This window comes from Camelus ferus, chromosome X, assembly GCF_009834535.1.
Source record: "Camelus ferus isolate YT-003-E chromosome X, BCGSAC_Cfer_1.0, whole genome shotgun sequence".
Taxonomy (NCBI): Eukaryota; Metazoa; Chordata; class Mammalia; order Artiodactyla; family Camelidae; genus Camelus; species Camelus ferus.
The window spans coordinates 78,783,285-78,802,676 of NC_045732.1; the positions used below are offsets into that span (position 1 = coordinate 78,783,285).

Sequence of the window (19,392 nt, forward strand, 5' to 3'; positions counted from 1 at the left end):
TCACATATGACTCAGGGAGTTGAGCTGGACAGTGTTTTTCTGCACCCCCTCCCTGCCCCCCAAGTCCCGGGCATATATTTGTATACTATCTGTGTATCTTCTTTGGCCAGGTGTATATTTAGATCTTTCCCTATTTTTAATGGGGTTGTCTGTGTTAGAGTTCTTTATATATTTTGAGACAAATCCTTTATTAGATATGTGTTTGCAACTCTTTTTAACCCAGTTTGTGACTTGTCTTTAGATTTTCTGAATAAGGTCTTTCACAGAGTAGAAATCTTTAATTTTATAAAGTCCATGATATTCCTTGATTTTCTTTCTGGATTGCCTTTTTATGATGTGTTAAAACTCAAAGCTTATGATCTACATGACCAAAACCAAGCTTATGTTGATTTTCTTCTGTTTTCTTCTATAATTTTGAAGAGTTTTGCATTTAAAATTTGTGTATGAATAATTTTGAGTAATGTGATGTAAGTTGTAAAGTTTGCATCTGCATTCATTTCATTCCATACGGTCTCCAATTAATTGTTCCTTAACTATTTTGGAGAAGTAAGGGATATTGTCTCCATTTCAGTTTGAATTTCCACAGTTTAATGGATTCAGCAGTTCCCCCAGCAGAGAGCGCTGTCTCCAGTGAACTGTGAGCGGGGCCTGCACTTCCCACACTGACCACAGGGGGCGCTGAGCCCAAGTCTCTGACCTACTGCGCATGTGCATCCCTCGCGCAGAGTTGGCTCTGCTGCGCACCTGAAAGGAGTTTGTCTTCTCGTTTACTGCTGCGGCTGCTGTGTGGGTCTCGTGGCGGGTCAGCGCCTATGCAGGAGGAGCTTAGTCTCACAGAGACCTGCTGGGGCTGCGGCTTCAGGACCACACGGGGCAGCGTCCACTCAGACAGGAGTTGAGTTTCCTGATGACCCAGGCACTGCCGGGAGGAACAGGTGAGGAAAAGTGGGGAGAAGCTCCCTGTGCGCGGCTGACGGCTTGGAGGGGTAGGGTGTTGGTGGGCGTCATACGACCAGGAAGGGCTAGGTGTGGAAAACCAGGTTTTATCAGTTTTGTGTGCAGTGTAGGCAGCATGTGGTGTCCAGTTTTCCCAGCACTGCTTCTTGTGGGGACCATCCTTTCCCCTTGGTGTGTCTGAGCCCCTTTGTCATAGCTTAACTGACCTCATCGGTGTGGGTTTGTTTCTGGGCTCTCTGTTATGTTCCTCTGGTCCAGGTGCCTGTTTTTGTGCCAATGCTACGCTATTTTTGTGACTAGCTTCATGCTGTAGTGTGAAGGCGGGGAGGGAGATGCCTCCAGTTTGTTCTCCAAAGGGTTGCTTTGGCTATTTGGGGTCCTTTGTGGTTCCACACAGATATTAGGGTGATATGCTCTATTTCTGTGAAAAATGCCATTGGGATGTCTTATTTTAATTATTTACTTATTTTTAATTTTGGGGGGAGGCAATGAGATGTCTTATTTAAGGGGGAAAAATGGACAGTTTTAGGTAAGAGGGCCTTGAAGTAAGAACGAGATGCCAGTTATAGTTCATTTACAGAAATTCCCATGGATCATGGGCCTGGAACAAGGAGAGAGGCACTTTTGTGGGCAGGCTGATGGTTTATCGAGGCTTGATAATTAAGTGCTGGTTATCGGTTATGATAAGCATGTTGGAAATATTTGGACTCAATGTGGTAGTACGAGTACATATGTTGTATGTAATATCAATCACTTCAATTACTCCTTTGAATATTTGTAGGGACTGGAATCTAATATGGATTGAACTGTTTAATGTGTCCGGTAATAGCAATAGGCTGATGTACATGCTTATGTACATGGGTTAGATAATTAAATCATGATTATACATATCAATATTATGTATGATAAAACATCTGTATTGTACTTATATATGTGGAAGGTCATGTGATGCACAAGGTACATAGTAATGTTAGTTTTTATGATTTCATTTTCTAACACATAGTACTCAAGGAACAACTTAAAGTTGTTCAGGGAATAGATAAGTAGAATCTCAACCTTGGAAGCTGAAGGTGGAGCTGGAGCTTCTCACTGGAGTCTCAGGGAGATGTGTTCTCCTTTTCCTGTTTACAAGACCAGGGTAATAAATATACGATAAAGACTTTTCATTTCAGGAGTTTTTTTTCTCTTTTCTTTCTTTCTTTTTTTAAATCTGCATACTATTTTATTTCCATTAGAAAAGTATTATCTATATAAAATTTTGGTGCAGTTTCTTCTCCTTTTGGTCCAGTTTCTTCTCCTTATCTCTACCATTCAAAATTAAACACTGTAATTTTATTCAAGCAAAAGCAGAATCATATATCTGACATAGAGCTAAATATTTCACATAATTAAATTAATAGGGTTTAATTGAATTAGGAGTGCTCTTTATTATTTCTCAGGAATTAGTGACTCATCTTTCCTACATGTTACTTACCTTTACTTTTATTTATCTGAGTAACTATGTAATGCGTGTCTCTTTTCTCAGCAATACCAGTGTTATATATAAGTGTAACTGACAACATCAGTAACTATATTCATCATTAATCTTCAATTCATGTTCACTCCCCCTTATTATATGGAATTTCCATCATAACTTCAGATATGCCCATCAACCTTATACTTCCCAACATCAATTATAAAAATTAAGTCATTAATTGAAAAACATTATTAAAATTCCAGACAAGTAACACTAGGTCCACTCAGAGTGGTGCCATCTGAAGAGGTTCTTGGACAGCTACTGCTTCAATCTCAACACAGCTTCCTTTGGGCAAAGCAGCAACCTGGTAGGCAGCTCTCCCAGGAAAACTATTCTTGAAATACTCTTTGTAGATGTCATTGACAGTACTGAAGTCATTTATGACAACAAGCAAAAGAGTTTTTACCACATTTGTGAAGTCACAGCCTGCAGCTTTCAGAATTTCACCTATGTTTGTAAGAGCCTGTTTAGCTGCTTCTGCCACCTCTCCCAGCACAAGCTGTCCACTTGCAGGGTCCATGCCTAGCTGTCCTGAAATTCAAATGATCCTGTTGACTGACACAGCCTGACTATAGGGACCAATGGCTGCTAGGGCTTTGGTGGTGCTGGTCACCTTCTTGATCAAAGACGACATGTCTAACTCTTTTCTCTTGCTGCCCCTGGGGACAACTATCTGGTACACTAGCCCCACTCACATAGCATGGGACTCCAGGAGGTTATTTTCAATAATGCTTGTTATTAGTAAAAGGACAAGAATTAAAATAATTAAAAGAGAGTATAGAATAGACGCTAGTTTGGGTTCGTGCAGCCAAAAAACAAAACTGAAGCTGATATCAATGCAGCACAAGCTTTATTCAGTGGTCAAACACTGGAGAAGTGGGAACTTAGTTCACAGATCAACTTCTCATCCACTTGGTAAGAGGGATTTGATTTTAAAGACAAAAGAGGACTGTTTGTGTCTCAGCTGGGGAGCCCTTCTCTGATCTCTTTGATGGAGCTGCTGCAGTACCAGCCCCTCCTGAGGTGAGCAGTTCTGGGGTTTTGGACTGTATCAGTTGGCCTGCTGAGGTGCTCAGTGCCAGGGAACCTAGGAGCCAGCAGCCTAGTGGGGGTGCCTGGGACTGTCAGGGCCCTTGCGGATGTCTCTCCCAGCAGACAGCCCAGCCAAAGTGGAGAAGCTTTGAGGGATTACAGGTGGGAGATAGTCACTATCTCATTGATGTTTCAGAAAGTTAGAATGGGATGTGAGATGCACCGTGGGAGTGGGAGCTTTTTCAGGGCCTGATGGAGGAGCCACTAACAAAATTCAGCTTGGGCCAGGGCTGTAGAGGGCAAGTCCTGTGGGAACTGGCCATAGACTCTGGAGAAAGCTGACAGTCGCTGGGGCACAAGGAAAGTGGGGGACTGGGAGGCCCCAGGTTTCTGGTCTCAGCAACCAGTGGAGGCGGGGCTGCCTCCTGGGGTGTGAGGAGTGGTAGGATCACAGTCTTGTGAGGGACTTCTTAGCCACAAGTTGAGAGGGGGACATAGTGGTTGGACAGATGTATCTGACCTGGGAGAAGGGTCCAGAGGGAAAGAGGAGCGGCCAGGTGGGAGCAGGTGGGTAATAGCAGATTTGTTATCCCCAAGGTGAGAGGGGATGCAGTGGATGGACAGATGCATCTGGCCTGAGAGAGGGATCCAGGGAGGAAGAGGAAAGGCCAGGTAGGGGTGGGTGATTTACAGACTCCATGCAGGGGACTGTGGTCCTGATGGAAGCAGCTTAGAGTCAGAGAGGAGTGGCTGTCAGGTGCTCAGCTTCACTCTCCTGTTCCTTTGTAAAGCTGCTGTGTCAGAGTTTGAAACACCACCAGGGGACCCCAGAGCCCATTGCAGCCCTGGCTTCATCCAAGGGGCTCAGGTGGAAAATAGAACCACTGCAAGCCCCGCCCATGTCCCCACAGGAATGAACCCCATCAGGGCACTGCGCTCATAGACTTCAGGAGACCCCTACCCTCAGGATTGGTCTTCTTCCTTGCTCTGACCTGCTGGTCAGAGATACAGGTACCCCGTCCTGGCTCCACCTTCCAGGGTCCGGATCCTGGGGCAGGTTGGGGATAGTGGAAGACCGTCATGCTCTTTTATCTGCCTGAGGGTGAGAATGTCTTAGAAGCTGCATTGGCTGAATTCAGAGGTCTGAGTGTTTCCAGCAGGTATGGGGGGAAGGAAGGGGTATGAAGTTCCTACGTCTGTAGGGCTTTCCCAGGGTAAAGATCGGTGCCTTCCTCCAGCCAGTCCACTCCCCACACCATCCACCCAGGAAGCTCAGATCCAGGAGTATGAGGGCCAAGGCTCTTCCCTTGCTTATCGGTGACTTTCCATTCCCACAGTGAGGAGCCTGGCTCCCACCATCTGCCCTTTATCAACTAATTTCTCTTTGCCAGGTTACATTCACAGTGGTTTCAGAATTGTTAGCTACTACACCCCAGAAAGAACTTTATAATATAAAGCCCATAGTTTAACAATAGTCCATTTTGCCTTTGCAAAATGATTCTGTACATTTCAAAAGTTAATCTAGGTCAACACCTCTTGCCCACTACTGACTGTGAGTATTTCCCCCTATTTCTAATATTTAGATTCTGTCACTTTGTGTATTCCATCCTGCGACACTCCTACAACCTAAACAACTAAATTTGAATAGATTATGATTGACCTTTGGGCTGTACAAATGTATGGGTGTAGACATACTCATAGTGACAGGTGTCCATCCTAAAGTATTGCATGGAATGCTTCAACCCCCCACCCCCAGCCCATGATCTGCTTATGTATGTAGTTTTCACTTTTCCATAATTATCATAAATGGGGTCATACTGTGTGCAGCCTCCTCAGACTGGATTCTTTCACTTAGTAATATGCAAGTAAGATCTAGCCATGTCTTTCCATGGGTTGATGGTTTTATTTCTATTGTTGAGTGGTATTCCATTGCATGTGTATGGGAGGAAAACCAGTTTTCCCTCTCCCCTTCTAGATTCTTGGATAAGAACCCCCACCCCCACCCTCTGATAAGACATTACTGGGAGAAATAGAAACAAGTTTAATAACTTGTATCCCTTTAATATACAGGGGAGATACTCAGGAAAACTGAGTCCCTCCTTAAGGTGGCCAAAGGCATCAGTTTAAATATGATGTTTAGTTAAAAACAAAAGCAAGACCTTGGGGAAGGGAATAAGTCATTTATGGCTGGTTACTATGAAAGCTCAGTAAACAAGGGTGTGTTTGTTATGCAGATTTAAGTCAAGACTTCTCTATAGATAAGTTAGTTGAGGTTTAATCAGCCTTCTATTTCTAGTCTAAGATTTTTTTTTTTAATTAGTTAGACTAAACTAATCCTATGCCAAAGAAACCTATTTTGGGGTGCCTTATTCTGTTCTCTTTGACATGGATGTACCCTAAATTGCTTATGCATTCATCTATTGAAGGACATCCTGATTTCAAGTTTTTAGCCATTATGAGCAGAGCCGCTGTGCATAACTGAATCCCAGTTTGTTTGGACAGTTTTTCAAAGCACTTGCCTAAATACTGGAAGCTGGACTGTTGAATCTCAAGGTGAGACATGTTTAGCTTTGGGAAAAACTGCCAACCTGTCTTACAAAGTGGCTGTGCATGCGTTCTACCAGCAATGAGGGAGAGTTCTGTTGTTCCTCACCACCAGCAATGGGATTGTCATATTTTTGGAGTTTAGCAGTTCTAACAGGTGTGTCATGATCTCTTTTGATTTTAATTAGTAATTCCCTAATGGCATATTTTGTGTGCTTATTTATTATCTATATTTCTTTTTGGGTCGGGTGTCTGTTGAGATCTTTACACATTTTAATGGATTTATTTTAGAGTTCTTTGAATATTTTTAATCCAAATCATTTATCAGATGTGTGTTTTGTAAATAGTTTTCTCACAGTTTTGTGGCTTGTCTTGGTTTTCTGAATCAGGTCTTTCCGAGTAGAAGTGTTTAATTTTATAAAGTCCATTATCTTACTTCTTTGTGGATTGGCTTTATGTGTTGTAATGAAACTCAAAGGTCATAATATACATGACCAAATGAAGGTCATGTAGATTTTCTTCTGTTTATCTCTATGACTCTCATAGTTTTGGGTTTTAAATGTGTATGAATAAATTTGAGTAAATTTGTTGTAAGCTGTAAAGTTTGTGTTTCCATTCGGTTCATTCCATATGGCTTCCATTTACTTGCTCCTTAACTATTTGGAGAATTTAGGGATATTTGGCTCTATTTTAGTTTGAATTCCCAGTTTAAAAGATTCAGCGGAACTCTTCTCAGGGGGCGGGGCCCCGGGCTGTGAGGGCAGCCTGGTCTGCTTTCCTGTGCATAGTGTAGTGGACTGAGCTGAGCCGCCCTCGGGGCGGGGCTTCCGCTGGATGTGAGGGCAGCCGGCCTTCCCATTGGCTGGCAGGGCCCAGAGCCCGCCTCCCCAACCTGTGGCGGGAACACGCTTTCTGCCCTCAGACTTGTCTTCCTGCGCAGCTGACTGGAGCCAGGTCTCCTCTGGACCTGCTGAAGCTTTGGGACAACAGGGGGTTCTGCCCATGCTGAGGGAAGCCCAATCTCCTCAGGGCCCAACAGGAGGTGCTGCACTGAAGGGAAGGTGAGGAGAAAGGAAATGTGAGGAAACTTGAGGAGAACTTTCCTGTGAGTGGCTAACTGCTGAGGGGAATCCTTCCTCAGAGGCCCTGGGAGAGCAAGGGCTACAGGTGGGGAACTGTGGGTTTTAGTCAGGTTTTGTGTGTGGTGTAGAGTGTGAAGTCCCCTTCTTCGTCGTGTGGTGGCCAGTTTTCCCAGCACCACTTGTTGAGGGGACCATCCTTTCCCTGGTGTAGGTTCCTTGCTCCTTTCTTGTGAATTAACTGACCACATACCCATAGGTTTATTTCTGGGCTCTCTCTGGTCCATTTCCTTGTTTTTGTGCCAATTCCACACTTTTTTGGTGACTGTAGTTTCATAATGGAGTAGGAAGTGAGGGAGGGAGATGCCTCCAGCCTGTTCTCCTTTCGTAGAATCCTGGTTGTTCAGAATCCTTTGTGTTTCCACATAAATGTTAGGAATATTTGTTCTGTTTCTGTGAAAAGTGCCACTGAAGTGTATTTTATTTCATTGAAGTATAGTCAACTCACAATGTTCTGTTATTTTCTGGTGTAGGGCATAGTGATTTGATGAGGCTTGCTTTGAATTTGAGCACCACTTTGGGTAGACTGGACACTTTAACAGTATTCTTTCTATCCATGAGCACAGAATATTTTTCCTTTTATTTGTTCAGTTTTTTTCCTCAGTGTCTTAGAATTTTCAGTGTTCAGGTCTTTCACACCCTTGATTAAGTTTATTGCCAGGTGATTTTTTGCATGCAATTGTAAATGAGATAAAAAAAACTTTTTCTGATGTTTCATTATTAATGTATAGAAAGACAACTGATTTTTGTGTGTTGATTTTGTACCTTGTACCTATACTGAAATCATTCATTAGTTCTAACAGTTTTTTGATGGCTTGTTGTGGAAAACTAGAAATCAGAAATTGCCCTTTTTGGACCACATAAAGGTCATCCACAGCACTTAAAACACAGGGGCTCCTAATCTTCCCACAGTGCCTCTAAATTACATGTGGACTCCTACAAGGGCGATTAGCATCAGCACTTTGGGTGAACTGGATCTGGTAAAGGACTGGCCTCTATAAGGAAATCCAATATCTTCTCTGCTTTTTTGGCATGGTGTTGACATGGTTGTTTTAAAAAGTAAATTAGTTTCTAGTAATTTCAAACATATAAATTACTTTAAATAGCATTGTGCAGTACTCACATTTGCCACCTCACATAAAATACTCCAGTGGGTATTGCCTAAAACTGGGATACTCTCTGAAGGAACTAGTACATAAACCCCAAATGAAAAAAATTTTATGGTTCACCTTGTAACCCCATCCACAGGCCCACTTCAGCCTTCTCCATTGCCCCAATTTATGGAAATCCTTTTTTCCATTCTGTGCCAGTTTTCTTTTTCTGAAACTATTACTGAGAATTTCCCTCTTTTTCAAAATCTTAATGGATTTAAAGCACACAAGATGAATACGATCTGGGTGGCCTCTTCTCTGTGGCTTCTTTCACTCAGAATGTTTTCAATCTTCATCTAAGTTGTAACATGTATCATTAGTGATTCATTCACATTTTTCATTGTCAGTAAAAATACAGAACATAGCATTTACCATTTAAATATACCATTCTATGGTATTAACTAAATTCACAATTTTTTTTTTTTTTACAGATATCTCAACATCCATCTCCAGAACTTACTCATTTTCCCCGAGTGAAACTCTGTATCCATTAAACACTAACTCCCCTCAGCCCCTGGCAATGACATTCTTTCCATCTCTGAATTTGGCTTCTCTGGATACTTTATATAAGTGGAATCATTTAACATTTGTCCTGTGACTGTTTTATTTCACTTAGCATAGTGACTTCAAGGTTTATCCATGTTGTAGCATGTGTCATAATTTCCTTAGTTTTTAAGGCTAGGTAGTATCCCATTGTGTTTTACCACATTTAGTTTGTCCATTCATCCATTGATGGACAGTTGAGTCACTTCCACCTTTTACTATTGTGATAGTGCAGTTATGAATGTGGGTGTACCCATTTCTGTTCCAGTTCCTGCTTTCAAATATTTTTAATATATACCCTGAAGTGGAATTAATGGATCATATGCTAACCCCATGTTTGAGTTTTTGAGGAACTCCCATATGGTTCTCAACTGTGGCTGCACCATTTTATTCCTTTATATGGCAGATTAATATGGCAGTTTATGTATATATCCTATTTGTTTATCTGTTTAGCCTTTGATGGATATTTCAATTGTTTTACCTTTTGGACCATTGTGAATAGTGCTACTATGAATACTTGTACATAATTTTTTTTGTTTGAACACCTGTTTTTAATGTTTCAGGGTCTATATCTAGGAGTGGATCTGTTGAACCATAAGGGAACTTTTTTTTTTTTAATCTTTTTGAGGAAATGACAAACTGTACACATGGGCTGTACCATAGTCTAATTTTTCAAGTAATGTTTAAAGGTTTCAACTTCTCTACGTTTTTGCCAATATTTGTTGTTTTCAGTTTTCTTGATTGTAGGGCTTCTAGTGTGATTGAAAATGTACTGCATTATAGTATTAATTTGCATTTCCATCACAACTGATTTTTAACATCTTTTCATGTGCTTGTTGACTATTCGTCTTGTCTGGAAAAGGGCCTATTGTTTTTAAATGTACATCTAATTTTATTTATTTATTGATGCTTTTTACTTTTTCATTTTTATTATGTAGAATCATTACTGTTTGATTCCACATATACATTATAATGCATGTAAATACATATATACAATATACTGTACTTTTTTTTAGTTTACGTATAGAGAAGGGTCTATTTAAGTCCTTTTACTATGTGAAAAATGAATTTTTTTAATGAGTTGTAAAAGTTCTTGATGTATTCTTGATTAATTTTTTTTGAAGTATATAATGTACAAATATTTTCTTTGATTTTGTGTGCTGTCTTTCAGTTTCTGGATAGCATGTTTGATGTACAAAAGTTTTTAATTTTGAGGAAAGGCAATTTATGTTTTTCTTTCCTTGTTTGTGTTTGTTATCAGATCTAAAGAAATTGCTAAATCCAAGGTCATGATGACTTATCTCCATTGTTTCTTTGAGAGTTTATATAGCTTCCCTCCCTCTCTGTGAGGTATTGGTTCCAGGACACCCTGTGGATACTAAATATCTGTTGTCGCTCGAATCCATTATATAAAGTGGTGTAGTATTTGCAAATAATCTAAGCACATCTTCCTGTATATTTAAAATTATCTCTAGATCATTTATAATAAATAATACAATGTAAATGATATGTAAAAAATTGTGAAGAAAATATAATGTTATTTAAATAGTTTCCGGCATGCCACAAATTCAAGTTTTTCTTTATGGAACTTTCTCAAATTGTTACTTTTTTTTTATCTGAAGGTGACTGATTCTGCAAATGTGGAATCAGCAGATGAGGGCTGATTGTCACTTTAACTCTCTTTAAATTTAAGCTTTTTATGTATCTTGAGTTAATTTTTCATGTGGTATGAAGCAAGGTTCCAATTCCATTTCTCTTGGAAATGAAAAAGAAATTTACTGGATAGATAATTGCCTGGCACCATTTGTTGAAAACACAATTTCCCCCCCCCCAATTTAATGTTGCCCACTGTGGTAAAAAAAAAGAAGTATCTTTTCACATTAGAGTGCTCGTCTGGATACATGCCCAGCAGTGGGATCTCAGACTTTCCTTGCTTCTGACCTAAACAGGAGGAGGTCACTATGTGATACCTACACTTCAGGAGAGGGGGCATAAGCTTCACCTCCTTGATGGATGTCATGGATTATTAGGAACACTTCTGCATAGGAGTTTTCTATTCAATCTCATTTATTAAAAACAAAACAAAACTAAACTATGTCATCATTTAACTTCACCACTGTGGACACCTGGATAGTTATTTAAATCTTTTGGTTATAACCCAGCACTACAGGTTTGGTTGCTCAGTTCATTCCTGCTTTGGCTACTAAGAACTCTTTCATTGGCTCCTGTTTCCTTTGAGGTCATTCCATATTTTGGATTTTTTCCCCTGGTACTTCCTTACTTTCTGATACAAGATTCAAGGTAATCCTGGCTCATATATTGACTCTTAGTCCTATATAAGCCATTTCTTCAAAGAGTCCTGATTCCTTTTATTAGAGAATGGTATTAAGAACTTACATATGGAAGGAAAATGCTCTCAGATGACAATGCAAGGAAATGTGTGCATGTGTTCCAACCTTAGTGTATTGTTGTTGCTCAGGGAGTACCGTTCCCCATCCCCAATCTGCCACAACCACATAGTATTTTAAATTTAAGTTACTTAGAAATAGCCAAAGCAAGAGGGACACTCTGACCCCCACTCTATCTCTGTAAAAGCAGGAAATAAGTCTGTTACGTGAAAGGTTCAGAGATGCATATAAACATAACTTGTAACTTCTTTAATTTACCACCCCAAGCCCAAACTCTGTTTAGATTCTTCATTGAATACACAAAAGCTACATTTCCTTGGGCTGTGAATTCCTAATACATTTATAGTTTTCTAGATGTATAAAATCGGCCTGTCTGCACTACCTCTTACTTCCCATTTCTATGAGACTTTTGTGTGTAGGAATTAAAATTTCTTTTCCTCCTGTGGCTCTGTCTTGTGTTAGTTTTATTATTAGTCCAGCCACAAGAAGTCAAGAGGGAGAGAGAGTGAAATTTCCCCCTCCCCAGTAGTATACACTCCTAATTATAAAGATTTCTATGTGGAAATGTCTGTGTTCATATTAAGCAGAAGACGGGCTTATACTGATGCCTCCAGCTTGGTTCATTATCATATGGACAGTGTACATCTTCCCCCCCCCCGCTTATCTGTAACTCCCAGTCAGACAGTAGAATCCTATTCCCACCAGCTTCCACCCATTCAATTCGTTTCTCATTCTGCTTCAGATGAGTGGTTTCAGTGTTCTTAGCTCCTGCCCCTGTGGGATGGATCTTACAGATCCCACTGTTTACGTGCAGTACGTTTTCCCTGTAGTCTGCACGTTCCATTCATTCCTGCAGTTACTGAAGCTGGCACCTTCTGCTCCACCAGCAGCAGTGAGTGTTTTCATACGTCTCTAATACAGAGCCTGTGTTACATCTTGTACTCCATCCTGTGACACTACCACTTACTTGATCACTTAACTGACTTGTTGGGTCATAAAAACCTATGGGTTTAGACAAATGCATAATGGCAAATGTCCATCACTAAGTATCGTATGGAACATTTCAAAACTCCCGCATGACCTGTTTACCACCTGTTAGTTTTCCCTTTCCCCAAATTTCATATAAATTGGGTCACATAGTGCATATGTAGCCTCTCCAGACTGCTTCTTTCACTTGTCAAAGGAAAATCAACATGGAGTGAGTATTGGCAAGAGAGCTCTGTCCAATGGAGCCAGGAGCCCATTCAGAAATTGTGACCTATTTTATCACATCTCAGCCTGAATCAAATCCTGAGTTTTGATCTGATGAAGTCACCCAGAACATCTGCCAGAAACTTATCTACTGATTGTACTCTTGGCCTCAAATAATTCAGGACGTACTGATCACTTGAGTTTCTAAGCCATTATGGATAGACCTGTGCGTTACTTGATGTTAGTTTTTGTTTGAACAGTTTTTCAAAGCAGTTGACTAAATTCAAGAGATAATTTTTTTGGATTCTAAGCTGAGACTGTTTAGCTTTGGAAGAAACTGCCAAACTGTCTTCCAAAGTTGGCCGCACCTGTCTTCCAGTAGGATCTTGAGTATATTTTTGTATGATTATTTTCTATCTGTATACCTTCTTTAGCCAGATGTCTGTTTCTATCTTTACCCACTTTTAATGGGGCTGTTTGTTCTAGATTTTATTGGTATAACTTGAGTACAAATCCTTTATCAGATGCGCGTTTTGCAAATACTTTCTCCTAGTTTGTGGTTTCTCTTTTGCCTTTATGAATAAGACCTTTCACAGAGTAGAAGTTTCTAGTTCTATAAAGTCTACGTTATTAATTTTGTGTTGATTTGTAGACTGGCATTTGTGGTTGCAAGTTAAAACCCATCACCAGGCCCAGGGTCTTACAGATTTTCTCCCTTTCCCTTTTAAGATTTTTATAGTTTTTGCCATTTAAATTTGTCTACAGGCAATCTTGAGTGAACTTCGCTATCAGTTGTAAAATTTGTGTCTATGTTCTCTTCATTCTATACATTTTTTAATTAATTGCTCCTTAGCCAGTTTTTGAGACAGCATAGTGAGCTATTTGGCTGTGTTTCAGTTTGGTTTTCCAAAGGCACTTCATATAGCAGAACTGCATTCAGGATGAAGTCTCTGGGCTTTGTGAGCTCAGCGTCCCCTGAACTTTTTTTATGGTCCACAGTGGGGCGCCAAGTCCACCTCTGACCCACAGGGCACAGGTGCATTCTGCCCATGGACTTGGCTGCTTGCACAGCCGGTAGGGGCTTTGTCTCTTCAGGACTGTCAGGGCTTTGTCTCTAGACAGTGGGACTGTGTCCATGCTGTCATGGGCTGAGTTTTCTTGGGCATCGCTGTGAAAAGGTGCCATAAGAGGAAAAAAAGACTTAGTAGGGAGAAGCTTCCTGTGTGCAGCTGACTGTTCAGGGGAGTTCTGTCTTCAAAGGAACCTCAGAAAGAGGTTGATGTGGAGAACTGTGGGGTCTTAGTTAGTTTTGTGTGCATTGGAGATGGTCACCAGTGATGTTCTTTGGTGCTTGGTGCCCCATTTTCCTGGCAATATTTATTGACGGGAGTGTCCCTCCCTCTTTGTATGTCCTTGGCCCAATTTTCATGAATTAACTGGCCACAGCCATGCGGGTTTATCTCTGGGCTCTTTATGCTGTTACTCTCATCCGTGTGTCTGTGTTTGTGCCAGTTCCTCACTGTTGTGGTGACTACAGCTCCGTGATACAGTTTGATGCTAGGGAGGGAGATGCCTCCAGTTGTGTCCTTCTTTCTCAGAACTTCTTTGGCTGTTCAGGGTCCTTAGTTGTTCTATATTAATAGTAGGGTTGTTCTTTCTATTTCAATGAAACATATCATTGAACATTATATTGATGTTACAGTGAATTTGTTGACAGTTGTGGGTAGAATAAATAATTTAATACTAGTAATTCTTCCAATCCATGAGTACAGAATATTTTTCTGTTTATTTGTGTCTTCTTTAACTTCTTACTCAATGGTTCACAGTTTTTTGTGTGCAGGTCTTTCACATCCTTGGTTAAATTTGTTCCTAGTTATTTTCTTCTTTTTGATACAATTATAAATGTGATTGTTTCCTTGAATTTTCCTTCTGATGGGTTATTATTAGTGTATAGAAATGCAACTGATTTTTGTACATTGATGTCATATTTAACTTTACTGAATTTATTTATTTTAATAACTTTGTTAAGTGTTGTGGAAAATTGTAATTTTAAAATCTCACTGCTTCTCCTGCATCCCTGGTCATGCACAGAATCCAAGACTTGCTGGCTACTGGTGTACTCCTCCCACAGTGCCTCTTAATAACAAGTGGATTCCTACAAGGGCGATGAGCATCACAACTTCAGTTGACCTTGGTCTGGGTGAGTCTTGGCTTCTATAGCAAGGTTTGATGTCTGTCTTATCAACTTTTCTGCTGTGGTATTGATATGGTTTTGAAAAGTAATGGACTTTCCAGTAATTTCTATGATGGTAAAAACTACTTACAGTTGCCACTTTATACAAAATACTGTGGGGTGTTTTACCCCAAACAGGGGTAGTCTCCTGAGGAGCCATCATATAACCACCAGTGAAGAAGCCGTGTGGCATCCACATCACTGTGTGACCCGCCGGCCCCTTCAGCTATCACCACTTGGTGCAGCTGCTGGTTCTCTGTTTCTGGGTTTGTTACTGAGACTCTCACTTTGACAACCTTGATGGATGTAAAGCACACGCGATGACCATGTATCTGGGAGAACTTTTCTTTACGGCTGTTTTCACTAGGGATCTTTTCAGTGTTTGTTAATGTTGTAAGTTGTATCAATTCTACATTCCTACATGATTTTCACTGTGATTAAAAATACCTATGACACTTTTAATTGAAATCATTTCAAGTACACATTTTTGTGGTATTAACTACCTTTACATAATTGTACAAACAAGTTCAATAACTTGTGTAGCTACTTTAAGCATGGGAGATGCCCAGGAAATTGAGTAATTCCCTGAGATGGCCCAAGACATCACCTGAAATACCATCTTCCTCTAACACCAAAAGAAAGGAAGGTTATGTTCATCATATAGATTTAAATCTTAGCCTTCTCGATTGACAAGTTTTCTGAGGTTTAGTCTTCCTTCTATTCCTGGTACAGAAAGGGAGATTACTTTTCAAATGGAGAGTTCCCTTATAAATGTAAATTTGCCTCACAAAAGGCAGACTTGACTTGGGTTTCATAGAGTCTCATGTGTCTTATTTTTTAAGAAATCTGCCCATTGTAATCTTCATGCCAAAGAGATGTATTTTAGGGTGTCATTTGCCCTCTTTCCATGGGTGTACCCCAACTTGTTTATGTATTCATTCACAGAAGGACATCCTCATATTTTAGCCGTTATGAGTAGAGTTGCTGTGCATAACTGCATGCTAGTTTTTTTTGGACACTTTATCAAAGCAATTGTCTAAATATTAGAGGTGCAATGTTGGATTCTCAGGCGAGCATTGACTAGCTTTGGAAAATACTGCCCAACTGTCTTTCAAAGTAGCCACACATGCATTCTACTTGCAGTGAGGGAGAGTTCCTGTGTTTCTTCATCTTCCATCAATCACAAGTAATGTCATTGTTTGGAGTTTAGTGGTTCTAATAAGTGTGCAGTGTTATATCATCGTTGTTTCAACTTGCAATTTCTTACTGATGTATGATTTTTGAGAACACTTTTATATGCGTATTTACTATCTGTGTGTTTTCTTTGGAGAGGTGTTTGTTAAGATCTTTACCTGTTTTTATTGGGGTGTTTGTTGTAAAGTTCTTGGTGTAATTTTAGTCCAAATCCATAATCAGTTATGTGTTTTGTAAATTAATGTTTCTCAGTATGTGTCTTGTCTTTAGGTTTTCTGAATAAGGTCATTAACAGAGTTTAAATTTTTAATTTAAAAATTCTATGATATAAATTTTACTTCTGTGGATAGACTTGGGGATTTTTGTAAAAGTTCATCATCTAGACAAGGTTATGCAGATTTTCTTATATGTTTTATTTTAGAATAATTCCAGATATGCATTATATAATTGTCTGTGGACAATTTAGAGTACATTTTGGTGTAAGTGGTAAAAACTGAGTGGTTGTGGCCTGCAGTTCCCAGCTGGCCAGTGGGTGACACCACGCCTGTTCTCTGACCCTCAAGGTGCACGTGTCTCACTGCGGGGTTTGGCTCCTGTGGGAACTTGGCTCCTGCAGTGCTGGTGGAGGCTGGGTCTCCTCAGGACCTGCCATGGTCTCAGCTTCAGGACAATGCTCGACCAACCAAGTTCACCCAGACAGGAGCCAGACATCTCCAAGATTCACCAGGAGGCATCACTGTGGGAGTAAAAGGTGAGGGAAAAGTGGGGAGAGGCTTCCTGTGTGTGATTGCAACTGAGGAGGTCCATTTTCAGAGGGTCCAGCAGGGGCTTGATGTGGAAAATTTTCGGATTTACTTGATTCTGTGTTTAGTGTTGACAGTGTCTAGTGTCGTTTTTTGGGGTATGGTGTCCCATGTTCTTGGCACCGTTTATTGAGGGGATTGTCCTTTTCCCATTTTGTGTTCTGGGCTCTTTTGCCATGAACTAACTGACAACATAAAGATGGGTTTATTTCTGCACTCCCTATTCTGTTCTTCTGGTCCTTGTCCCTATTTCTGTGCCAATATCTTACTGTATCTCTGCCAGTGACTGTGGCTTCCTAATGTCGTGTTGAAGCCAGGGAGGGAGACGCCTCCAACTGTGTTCTCCCTTCTTCAAGGTTGCTTAGGCTATTCCAGGTTCTTTTTGTTCCGTACAAATGGTAGGATTTCTTGTTTTTTGTTTCTGTGAAAAAAATGCCACTTGAATTTGTGGAGTGTTGCAGTTGATGTGTGCACTGCATAGGCTTCATGAGTGTACAATAATGTTCTCTAGTGCATGAGCACAACTTGTATTTTGTATGTGTCTTCTTTAATTTCTTTATCAGTGTTTTCTAACTTTTCATGTGCAGGCCGTTCACATCCTTGATTAATTTTATTCCTAGGTGTTTTTTTTTTTTTTGGTGCCAATTGTTGAATGGGATTGCTTTATTAATTTCTCTTTCTGAAAATTCTTTATTAGTGTATAGAATGTCAATTGATTTTTGTGTATTGGTATTGTATCATGTAGCTTTACTAAAGTTATTTATTACTTCTTAACAGTTTTTTTTTTATTTTTTGTATTTTGATGTGGAAGAGTAGAATTCAAATTTGCCACTTTTTTTTTTATCATATCCAAGTCATTCACAACAGCCAAGACACAGTTGCTTATGATATTATCTTATGGTGTCTCTCAATAGTATGTAGATTCTTGCAAGGGTGATCACCTTAACCATTTTTGAACAACTGGAACTGGAGAAGGCTTGGGCTCTATAGTGAAGTTTGATGTTTTCTCTGCTTTTCTGTAATGACTTTGACATGGTTGATTTAAAAGTTATTTACTTTCCAATAATTTTAAACATATAGAAAAGGTGCAGTAGCAGTACAGTGTCCTCTTCATCTATAGGCTCAGGTTTCTCACTCATCGTTGATGTAGCATGTATGCCACTTCTCATGACAATCTCTAGTGTGTTTTTACCTTGAGTAGAGACATTCTCTCTGTCACCACATAACATCCAAATGAGGATTCATTATGATTTTCACTTCATAATGCAGTCCACAGGCTCAGTTCCACTGTCAGCACCTGCTCCAACTGTATGGCAATGGGTTTTCCCAATCTGATCCAGTGTTTTTTTTTTTTTTTTTTTTTTTTTCCCTGGAACTGTTCTCAAGACTTTCCCTTATTTTCCCAACTTTGATTGAATTAAAGGGCACAAGATGAGTATGTTCTGGGTGGCTTTTTCTGTATGGCTTCTTTTTCTTAGGATATTTTCATTTTTCATCCATGTTGTAACAAATATCAGTGCTTCACATTTTTTCACTGTGATTAAATCTATTCCATATAACATTTACCATTTAAACTGCTTTAAGTATAGAATTTCATTACATTTATGTCATATAGTTTTTAGATATTAACTACATTTACATTGTTGTAGAAATATTCTCAACACTCATCTCAACTACTTTTTCAGTTTCCCCAAGTGAAGCTGTATCCATTAGACATGAACTCCTAACCCCCTGGCAAGTACATTGTACGTTTTGTTATTGAATTAGAGTTATACGGATACCTCATTTTAGAATCATAGAATGTTTGTCCTTTTTTGGTTTGATTTGGTTTGTTTCCCTTGAATGACTTCAAGGTCCATCCACATTATAGCATGTGTCAGAATTACCTTCATTTTAAAGGCTGAATCCTATTTAAATGTGTATATATTACATTTTGTGTATGGAATCATCCATCCATGGACACTTGGGTTGCTTATGTCTTTTGGCCAGTGTGAATAGTGCTGGTATGAACATGGCTGTAGAAATGTTTTTCAGCCCCTGCTTTCAAACCTTTTGGGTTCATACCCTGAAGTTGAATCAACAGATGATACATTAACTCTATGTTTAAGGTTTTGAGGAACCACCATACTGTTTTCCACAGTGGCTGCACCATTTTACTTTATTACTTTCAGTGGCAGAATTATATGAAAGTTTATGGAGCCACTGTACTTTGCATATCCATTTACCCATTGATGGACATTTGGATAGTTTCTACCTTTGAGCTGTTTCAAATAAAGCTTCCATGACTATTAGTGTAGTGTAGCATTTTTTGTTTGGACACCTGTATATGAGGGAAGTTGCTGAAACAAGTGATAGTTGTTGGGGGAAAGCTGTGACTCAGTTATGGTCATCAGAGACCTTAACACAGTCAAGTAACCTGTAGCACAGTTTAAATTGAATACTATTTACCAACATCATCGACTGTCATAACGTGTTATTGAGTCAGTGGTCACAGGACATTCAGAAATTACACATACATGTCCACATGCAAGTCAGTAAATAGCTTGCTTTATCAACCCCCCTTCTTACTGCTTAATCTCGTACTTTGTCTGTCCTTACCACCTTGCCAAACCCCCCAAACAAGACAAAGGATGTAACTATGTAAGATTCAAGTAGCTCATCTAACATACTGCCCTTACTTC

At 39.8% G+C, this 19,392-nt stretch overlaps 1 pseudogene; it reads right to left on the reverse strand.

The window, feature by feature from the left end:
- Positions 1-2,696: 2,696 nt before the first annotated feature.
- LOC102519214 lies at positions 2,697-3,107 on the reverse strand (annotated as a pseudogene).
- Positions 3,108-19,392: the final 16,285 nt, after the last annotated feature.